Here is a 10,179-nt window from a genome sequence, read left to right on the forward strand (position 1 = left end):
ATATAACATATATATATATATATATATATATATATATATATATATATATATAGTAATATAAGAAATAAGTCAATAGGTGTGTATTTAGACTTTAAAATCAGATTAGTGTTGCTAATACCATAGTTTCCAGGGCCCCAGGAAACCTGGGAGCCCAGAATTGAAAGAGCTTTATTGCTGAGGAGCAGGGAGAGTCTTCAGGCTTTCTGGTTTCCAGCCCAGTGGTAAGAAGTATCCTAAAGTGGCTGAGCTCCCACAGGCAGGACTTGCAGGCTCTTGTGAACAAAAGGACATGCAAATTGCCATATCTGATCATTCTGGGCATATAAAACTGTGTCTTGACATGGCTAGTAGCTCCAAGAAAGCTATGAGAAACCAGGGATGTATACCTTGCTCCTTCACCTGAGAATTTCTCCGCGCTTCTAGCAAGCAATGTTTAGGGACTCACCCCCTTGGAGGTAGGAAAACCCCTAGATCACACCTCCTCACCATTCTGCCAGGAAAGCCAGAAATAAGTTAGTTTGTTGTAAATTTGTTAAAACTATATGTTTTGGTTTGAACCAAACTGCCTTCTGTGAAAACTAGCTTCATCAGACCTAACCTGCCTTCTTTGAGCAGCATTTACTTCTCAGGGTGTCTTTTCACCTTCCAAAGGTGATCCAAACTGATCTATGCCTCAGGATGATCCTAGGTTGGAGCAGGACCCAAACTTGGAAATCGCTGTGGTTACACCACAGGTGAAACGAGCAATTTCTGCTTTGCAAAAAGTATTTGTGGTTGAGGCCATAAAGTATGGTGCAAGGAGATGCACCATTGCACAGAAGGTCACTATGGGCATTTGAAGGCTGTGAGGCATTTCCTACGTGCTGAGAAAGGCTTGAAAGCCCAGTGCAGGCATGCTGAGAAAGGCGTGAAAGCCCAGCGCAGGCGCTACTGGACGGTTTAAATCCCCAAAATTTAAGCTAAGAACCCAACATTTCTTGGTTTCAGAAACCTGCTCTGTGTATGTGTGTGTGTGTGTGTGTGTGTGTGTGTGTGTGTGTGTGTGTGTTGGGGGGGACTGGTGTTGTTAGCAACAACACTGACAGCATTAACATTCAGGGAGCCACCATGGCCCAGGATTTCGTTTGCATTTACATTGATAACTTCTCATCCTGGATAAGGGTTTTTAGGTGCTGTAGAACAAAGAATGGGACTACCTTACTCCAAGGAACATTTGGTCAAAGCTCAAGGGCCCTGATGATGGTTATTCTCTTGCCACACCTACCTGCTCCTGTCCCTTCCTCCTGAACCTCTGTCTTTAACCACCTGAGATGTCAGTGTTAACTAACTAGGGGATAAGTGGCTGTGACATGATTAGCTCAGCACATCCAGAGACTTTGGTGACCCTCTGCTGCTACCCGCCCCCATTCCTTCCTGAATCGTTATTTTTTGAGAGAAGGTGCTGGGAGCAGAGGTAGAGCAGACGTTTGGAGAGGTCCCTGGAGCACACGAAGCCTTTCCTCCGTGGGTGTCTGTCAGGAGAAATCACTGCAGCTGTCTGGAAGATTTTGTGCCTCCCCCTGCTAGATCTATGCGTAACTGATAACAGACTGGTGCAATGGGTTCATGGGTAACCGGGATGCAGTGGGAGTCATTCTGGCAGATTTTAGCCTGGGTCAGGAGGGTTTGCAGGATTTGCAGGCTTGGTTGTGCCATTGTCAGTACTTATCAGGAGCTGCAATTCTGGTGTCAGTGGCAGCAGTGGCCAAGTTTCCAATCTGGTTGATGCCATGGAAAGCTGCCAGGACCGAGTCCTCACCCGGGACCGCCGGGAATGTGCTTGGGGCCTGGCTCATCGCTATTTCACACCACCCACGGGCCACCCTCTGCTCTCTCCCCTCTTCTCCTGTCCTGCCTCTCAGCTGACATACCGCTTGTTTTGCAAGTGCAGACGATTCCGCATGGTGGTAGCAACTGAATCCTTGGGTGTCCCTGCCTACGGGCATCCATCTGTAAAACTGGCACAAGAAATGTTTGCCAGCTTCTCAGGGCCATCGCTGCAAATTGAAAAACGTGTTCGGAGGCTGCCAGACAGCCACGCAGAGTTGCTCCGTGGTGCCCTGCTGAGGTGTTGCGGCACAGTCAGCTCTGTGCTAGGCACTGGGTTTTTTTATCTTTTTACGGCACTCTTCTAAATCGCTAGTCTGGTGCCCTGTGCAATACACACGTGACAAAAAAAGGGAGGAAAACAACATACCGAGGAGACAAACCTCCACCCTCCACAGTTGCTTTGGACACCCTGAATTACCAGAAGACACATGACAAGCAGAAGAGAGGATGGAGTAGCAGAGGTCCATTAATGATTCCCTACCCCCAGCATATGGCAAATTAAAATTTCTAATTAAGGCACCGTGGGGGTGAAGAAAGGAAGCTCTTGGCCGAAAGTCCCTGTCCTTTTCTTGTATTTCCTTCGATAGCTTTATAAATTTCCCCCCTAAATTAACTAATTAATATCACCTAATCAGTTAATAGAATTAGCTAATTAGATTGCTTAATGGAATTTCTGAAGAGGAGATTTAGAAGCTCTTAAGGAGACTTTAATCACTTTTTATCTGGGAAGCAGAGCACCAGTGTCTGTGTTCATTCAGCAACTTAGAGCAATCACTGTTATCAGCAGAACATTTCTGAAAATCACTAATCGGGCTTCATTCTGCTCCATCCAGAGTTGCAGCTACAATTGTTCCAGCTTAAAGGTCAGGCTGAGCCTTGCTGGCTTGCCCCTCTAGCTTGCTCTTGCCTGCATCTGATCTCATCAAAAACCCAGCACTCCGAAGCGCTTGACATAATATTATGAATAAAATAAACTCTGGGGGAGAGCACTGCAAAGGTAACCAATCCCCCTGAAGGATGTAGAGCAGTTGCTAGCCCGTGGCGTTTTCTCAGCTTGTTTGCTGATGGTGTGCTTAAGTGGCGGTGAGTGATAGCAAATCACTCCCCCTACCACTGCAGCAGTTGTATTCACGGAGGTCAAAGTTTTCTCCCCATCCCCTACACACACACACACACACACACACACACACTGCCAACTGCTCCTGATAGCAAGACTGCAGTGGGGGAGAAATGTCTGCGCTGAGAAAAACACAGCGCTGTCAGGAGCCAGGTGAGTTTATGCCTGCTGTGTGTGCTGTGGACATGCACGACTTGCAACTGCCACCAAGCTGACGCTCTCTAGGAAGCCAGGGCTGAGATGCAGCTCCAGCAAATGGTTATTTGTTTAAGGCTGGCAGGTGGAGTGGGCTGAGAGTAGGGGCTGGGCTTGCAATGGTGTCCAGCCACAGGTAAGCTGATCTTGCTGGGATATCCTCAGCTATCCTGACTTTGGGCATCGTATCTCGCTGCTGAGGGAGTTAAAAGACTGAAGAGCTTATGCCTACTCTCTGGGAAACCATATGAGATGCAGAGATGCCTGGGATCCAAGGTTAGCCCAAGCCTTTCACCAAGCCCGGCATGAAGAACTGGGGAAAAGAACTGGTCTAGGACACCCTGGAGTTTTTCCCCCTTCACACCAGCAGCCAGATCCTGAATGACCTGCAGAGCTCCTTTGGGTTGCTGGAGTTGGACTGATGTCTCCCAGCCCAGCCATATGCAGGGATGGGAAGGGAAGCATGGATCTGCTCTCCACACATCACTAATGGGATACTTAGTCCTGGTTTGGGTCAGGGAGTAGTCCAGTATCGCTCAACCTGGCTGTCTGGCAGGATCACTCTTACTCGCTGCTTGTAAAAGGCAGTCGTACAATTGTCCCCACCAAGCAAACTGTGTCTGCCCTGGAGCAAAAATCAGATTGGCACAGCCTGCTACTATCTCTGATAGACGTTTAATCCAGCCCTGGTTTTTGACACTCTGACCCGTGATGGCAGAGGCAGTCAAAGGCTGCGCCATTCCTCATGGTTGCTGCTAGATCGATTGTGTGATCTTTTGTTCTCACTTTGTGAGTGCAGTGTGAAGCAGGAGCATGACTCGGTATCAGCCCTCGCCGTGGTAGTTACCCTCTGTCTCTCTGTCGTCTGGGCGTGCATGAGCTGATTAAATAATTGCATTGCATTAGACTCCTCATAAAATGAAGAGTTCCAGGAACCCCTATAAAGGTGAGTGTTTTTCAACAGTTATCGAGAAGGTCTCCTTCTCCATGGCTATCTTTATTGCATTTTAGCTAGTAGCTAGCATGGCTGCCTGGCTGCAGCTTGCACAGTGGAGCTGATAGATACGACTGGGATGAATGCCAAGACAACTGGATTTGCTCATGCTGCCATGGGGGCTGCAGAATGAGCCCATGCAGCGCCTACGTCCAGGGAAAGCTGGAATGACAGTGAATGAGGGTGATGGGCAACCTTCAAACTTACCAAACTTGTTTTCCTTCAGCGTAAGAACGAAAATAAGGTTTCTGAAGTATTCTCTGAGATGAGTGACATCTTCCTGAGTGGGAAATGCTCAAGTGTCTGCCCTTCCTGATGGTTCAGAGGGCAGCTTTATCACAGACTGTCCCAGAACAGGGACTCAGACTGTAACCCTGGCAGGTCTGAAGGTCTGGGAGTTGTCTGAGATAGCCTACCGTCTAGTCACAGACATCTAACTGCAGAAGATGCTCCCATAGCTGCCTTGCCTTGTCAACAGCAAGAAGGAAGCCTTTCCAAAGCCTTGGTCAGGTTCCTGCTGTGAGCCACCATCAGGAAGAGCCTGCCTGCCTGCACTGGCTGTGCAGGGGCCAGTACAGGTTGATCTACCTAAGTCAGACACCTGAGTCTCCCTCTCCTGCCCCTCTTGGGCTAACAGAGTCATTCTGAGGAAATTTTCACCAAAATCAACCCCTCTGAAAAAGTGCACTGTGCTGGGACTTAATCGTCAGCTATATAACAGCATATTCTCTTAATAAAAAAGTCTAGGCAATTTCGCAGGGAATTTGCCCCCCACCCTTTTTTTTCCTCCTCTTTGCCTGTGGATTTCCTGTGAACAAGCTAAGACCTCTAGATTTCCTCAGCGTCTGGAATTTTTCTGCTATTAACTTTCACAAACCATTTCAGCCTGGGGATCGCCTGCAAGCCCAGCCCACGCAGTTATTTCGTTGGAGATGGGATATTCTGTTCCATGCAGTTGTTCTCCTTTCAGGCTGAAGAATGGCTGAACTGAACTGTTTTCAGGCTATGAGACAAAACCCCATGAGCCTGGTTTCAAAACCTTGAATTTTTACATCAGATGAATAAGCAATTCGAAGGGTCTTACAGTGAGGTTTATGGAAAAATTAGGTCTCTCCAGTGTAGACATCTGCATCTAACGTCACCATTGTCCTCCGTGGAGAAAACCGGGATATTAAATAGTGTAATTTGCCTCTTAGTCGGGAGAAGTAGATAGAAGCCAAAGAATGGACCGCAAAAAGGGATTCCAGGGGGAGCAGCACAGACTTACACAGTGATACTGGAGCCACCTAAATGTTACGGAGTCTCAGCTTTGAGCCTCTGGTTGCTCACAGACTTCCCTTGACAGCAGTGAGGAGAACACTGTCTGAGAGACTCCAGTCTCCAAGACCTGGGGCTTGGAGGGACACTCTGAGACTGAGGGGACTGGGCCATCCTTCTCTGATTAACTACCTATAACGTTGAAAATCAGTGTCCTGTGCTCACACCAGTACACCTTATAGTATTGCCAGCACACTGCAGACCTGTTAGTGTCATTAAGAATTGTTGGGGTTTTAGGGTGAAGACATCCGTTCATGTTGTCAGAAGTGAGTCATGTCCCCGTTGCCATAAAGGTTTTACAATGTTACTAAAATGGTTCCCACTCCCTTCAAGGCTTCACAGCCCACAGATATCACCCATGGCATGGAAAGGGGGAGCAAAAGGTTTTCTTGGCACTAATGTTAGCCCAAAGAGTTAAGGTTATTTTCTGGTGATGGCACTGGTTTCCCTGGCATGGAAGTGGCGAGATGGTTGGACAGCATTTACCACTGAGGATCCCTAGCCTTGTGTGGAGCCTGATGGGCAGACAGTTTCACGTCATACAACAACAGGCCGTAACCCATGAGTTAGGTTTTCCAGCACTCTGCACATAGATAAACCTCATCCATTTTTAAAAGCTGATGAATACAAGCAGACAGAAGATTTTGCCAAGTATCACAGTGCAAGTGGGATACAATCACCTAAACATGGGTGTTCAGTGCCATTTTAGATGCTCTCTAGTATGTCTGGGACATCCTCACAGGACTGGCAGAGATGCCCAAGGCCTAGTGGAGTTTTGTGATCTTCTGGAGCAAGAGCTGGAGACAAGGCCAGGGCACAAAGCACAAATGGCATGAGACACTACGTGTGAGGAACCAAATCCCATCCGGGGCATGGCTGAGAGAGGTGAGGTGTCAGGGAGTCCTGACCACTAAATTTATGTTCAGGTTCTTGGGAATCTCCTTGCCTCTTACGGTGTTTCTGGGATGAGGCTTGACCAAGCGTGTGGTGTGCCAGTGTGGACAGTGTGTCTCATCAGCTGCACTCAGCTGAGCACATAGCTTGCAAACCTGCCGCTGAAACCATGCCCTTCCACCGCCAATACTGTATGCAAGCACCTTAGGAGGAAAGTCAGCACTGATCTTACAGCTCAGACATGTAAGTCTCTGCGTTTCCTAGTGTTTATTGTCCTCTTTTTTGTAGGAAGGCTTTGTTTTTCTTGCAGGACAGCAGTCAAAAGAAGTGCCTAAAAGATACTTGCTTTTTTCCCCTGGGCACTTGGAGCAGGGGCAGCACTGTATGCAGGTGCCTGCTGCCATAACGCTCCCTCCGTCAGCAGATGCTGTGCTACCAGTGTGATTATGGGGACCATATGGCACCAAAGCAGCATTGCTGTTCCAGTAACTACGCTTAACCCTTTGGACGGCATTTTCTCCTAGGCCAGGTAACATGATATGCTTGGATGGCTGCACTGGGGCAGACCAACACAGCTTCTTGTCTTTGACAATGGTCCCCAGCAGATGCCTGCGGAAGAGGGGAGAAATATAGGAAACCTAAAGTGGTTCTTTCACATCTCTACTGTCCCAGTGCTTAGAAATTGGTTCATTAGTACTCCCCTGATCCAGAGCTGCGTCCACACCTTTGCGTTTTGGATCCCCTGATGGACTTTGAGGAATGTGCCTAGTTTGTATAACTCCTCCAGTTGTATATAGCCGCTTGTACCTTGGCTTGGGAGTTTGTGAAAGCAATGGGAAGATCATTCCTTCTGGCTCTCTGTGGAGATTTCTTAGCCAGCCAGGTGGGTTCCTGTTATACTCTCTTGGCAATAGCAGAATGTATTTCACTAGGAGTACCAAAATATTGCTGGAAAATTAGACTGCAAACAATAAAATGTGACAAAAATGCTTAAGAGCTTTTTGTATTAGACCAGACCAAGTCTCCCTCTAGCTCTATAGCCCATCCCTAGATATTACCAACAGCAGATATATAGAGAAAAGCAGAAGAACAGGAAAAGGATATATAATATTTCCACAGGACACTTTTCAAGGCTTTAGCAATTTGTGCTGTGGAGCCTTTCTGAGGCAATGTCTTTAGATGTAATAACTCCTGATTTTTTTTTTTTTTCAGGACCTTATCTACTTCCTTTATCAGGCCTCATGGATTTCTAGCATCTACACCATCCTGCAGTAAGGAACCCACAGCTCAACTGCATTTTGTGCAAAAAACTGCATCCTTTTATTTGTTTAAACTTTCTGCCAGCTAGTTAAACTTGGTGGCCCCTAACTCTTGTACTTGTAGAGACAAGTGGTCCTTGTTTACCTTCTTTGTGCCACGCATGAGATTTTGCCATACCTCTGACTCATATCTCTGCCTTGTCCTGGTTGACTTTCAAAGGCGGAAGACTCCTAGCCTATTTGATCATTGTACAGTGTGTTGCACAGAGGCTATTCCATACCTGTGTGATATTTGTCCATTCCAGATGTTTCATCTTCAACAATTTTTGTGATATTCAAATATTCAGCATATTTGTGATAACAAACTTGATATAAACATCTACAAAAATTTGTATTATATGATCATATCGGAGAGAGTGGTGGAGATGGAGAACGAGGTGGGCATATAGGTGCAGTGAACAGAGCTGTGGAGATTTTGACTAAAGTGTTAACCTCTAAATAATGTCTCATATTTGTACAAATTTTCTAAGAAAACAACAATTTTTCTTATTCAAAATACCTCTTAAATTGAATATCCTAAGCAGGTCTGGTTTACTGTTAAAAGTCTTGCTCAGCGGTTGTATTCTGGTCTTGGATAAAATGATCAATATTGAAAAGCTAAAACATTACTATACTGACCATTCCTTCAGTGTGTCCATTGTCACAGGGTCCTGCATGCCTTGAATGTGCAAACAATTTCTGATTTCCAAAACTGCAAGCTTATGTTAACTTTCCCTTAGCTGGGTCACTAGCAAAGCTGTGTAAACAAATGACCTGTAACCATAATCTTCTTCAGTTCCTGCTATTGATTTCACTCTGATATTTTCCTGCCGAATATTAACACATCCTTTTCCTTCAGAAATGGAGAAACTTTTGAATGCTTCTCAGATGGGGTAAGTCAGGGGAGACTGAAACCAGTCTGCTAGTACCTTTTTCATGATGGTAGGCTGGGGTTGAAGAAGACAATCATGCTGATATGGTATATGCAGCTTCTTCAAGGGATTTCACCTATGAACACATGATATTTTGATTTTTAAACCTTCAATTCTACAGTATCAGTGGGGCAACAGCTAGGAGGACCAGTTCACTGCTGTATCTTGAAAGCTGTTCATGCAAAGATGCCAATGAGCGGAGCTATTTTGAAGTGCCTTCCCTAGAGGCTGGTCTTGCTGTAACAATGTTTAAGGTTTTGTATAAGTCATTTGGCAGTGATATAGAACATATAGGGGTAAAGAACCTTTTATGGTGTTACAGATGACACAGAAATTTGCAGGCTAGCAAATAAGGAAGATATGGGTTACTCAAGCTGAGTGATATGGATCGTGTACTTAACTGGTCATGGTTCAGCAGGATGCTTTTAGTCCAGCTAAATTGAAGGGAATCCCTTTGGGAATGAAGAATGCAAGGCTGTGCTTACGAAAAAGCAGGCTTCGTATTTGAAAGCCGTGACTTGGAGAATGACTTCAGGGTCATCTGTGATAACCTCTCAAGATGAGCTCTTATTGTATTGTTGTGGGGAAAAAAAGAAAAAAAAAAGGAAAATCTTCAGATCTGTTAAAAAGGTAGGTAGTGTCAATGGGCACTGGGAGACTACAGCATCGGTAGGGCTGCTGTGCTGAGTCCCAGCGCGTCAGAACACAAGCAGGATGAAGAGTTCAGAGGGATACCTAGAGCTTGACAACAGTATTTGGAAAACAGATAAATTCAACCTCAAAGGCAACTGCAGCTCCCTAGAGCTGGAGGTAATTGAACATTGGGCTGTCTGGAGAAAAGTGGTGGACTCTCGGGGGAGTGAGGTTAGCTTCAGAGCTTACATTTTAGTTCAGCTTTGAGGAGATCTTATTTATATCAGGTGGAGATGGAGGACCAGTGAGTGGCCTCTCAGATTAGTGAGGCTCTGCATGTGATCCACCTTTTTTCCCGCTTCTCCTCAGGGCTTATGGCCCATACCTAGTAAGATAAAACCAGTGAGCTTCAGGCCATCGTAAAGTGTGCCAGGAAGGACTCCTTTACATCTCTGTTATTTAATTGGCATCTAGGTCTATTTTTGGGTTATTTCATTTTGCTCTGAAGCCCTGGAGGTCGGCCTGGTAGCAGCTGGCCTGAGCTGGCACCCGAGGCGAAGCTCTGGGTGTCTGTCTTGCTTCTTGGTCTCACCCACAGGCTGTATGGGTCACAGGATCTGGGATCAGGGAGGCGTCTTCTCCCAGATCTGACTACGGGGTCCTTCAGGGTTTCAGCCATTTATGCCGTAACGCAAGATGTGTCACGGAGCTTGGGCATATCTATCCTAAGCCACCCTTGAGCCCAGCAGACATGGGAGCTACATGATGTTTCACATTCCACGTCTGCTGCATGCATGGATCTACTTCCACTCTCTGAGGGTTGAAATATCTGGCACAAAAAAAAGTCTTTGGGTTTCTTAAAGAGAAATCAGGCTGCTACGTGCTGGCCTGTGATACACAGGAGGCCGGCTAGAGGAACCAGCGCTCCTT

At 46.3% G+C, this 10,179-nt stretch overlaps 1 long non-coding RNA gene across 1 annotated transcript; it reads left to right on the forward strand.

The window, feature by feature from the left end:
* Positions 1-2,969: 2,969 nt before the first annotated feature.
* On the forward strand, positions 2,970-9,202 carry LOC138066155 (uncharacterized). Its single transcript, XR_011139399.1, has 3 exons — positions 2,970-3,139; positions 3,981-4,127; positions 7,599-9,202. It is a non-coding gene; the product is annotated as an uncharacterized lncRNA (long non-coding RNA).
* The last annotated feature ends 977 nt before the right edge of the window (positions 9,203-10,179 follow it).

Source organism: Struthio camelus, chromosome 2, assembly GCF_040807025.1.
Source record: "Struthio camelus isolate bStrCam1 chromosome 2, bStrCam1.hap1, whole genome shotgun sequence".
Classification (NCBI taxonomy): Eukaryota; Metazoa; Chordata; class Aves; order Struthioniformes; family Struthionidae; genus Struthio; species Struthio camelus.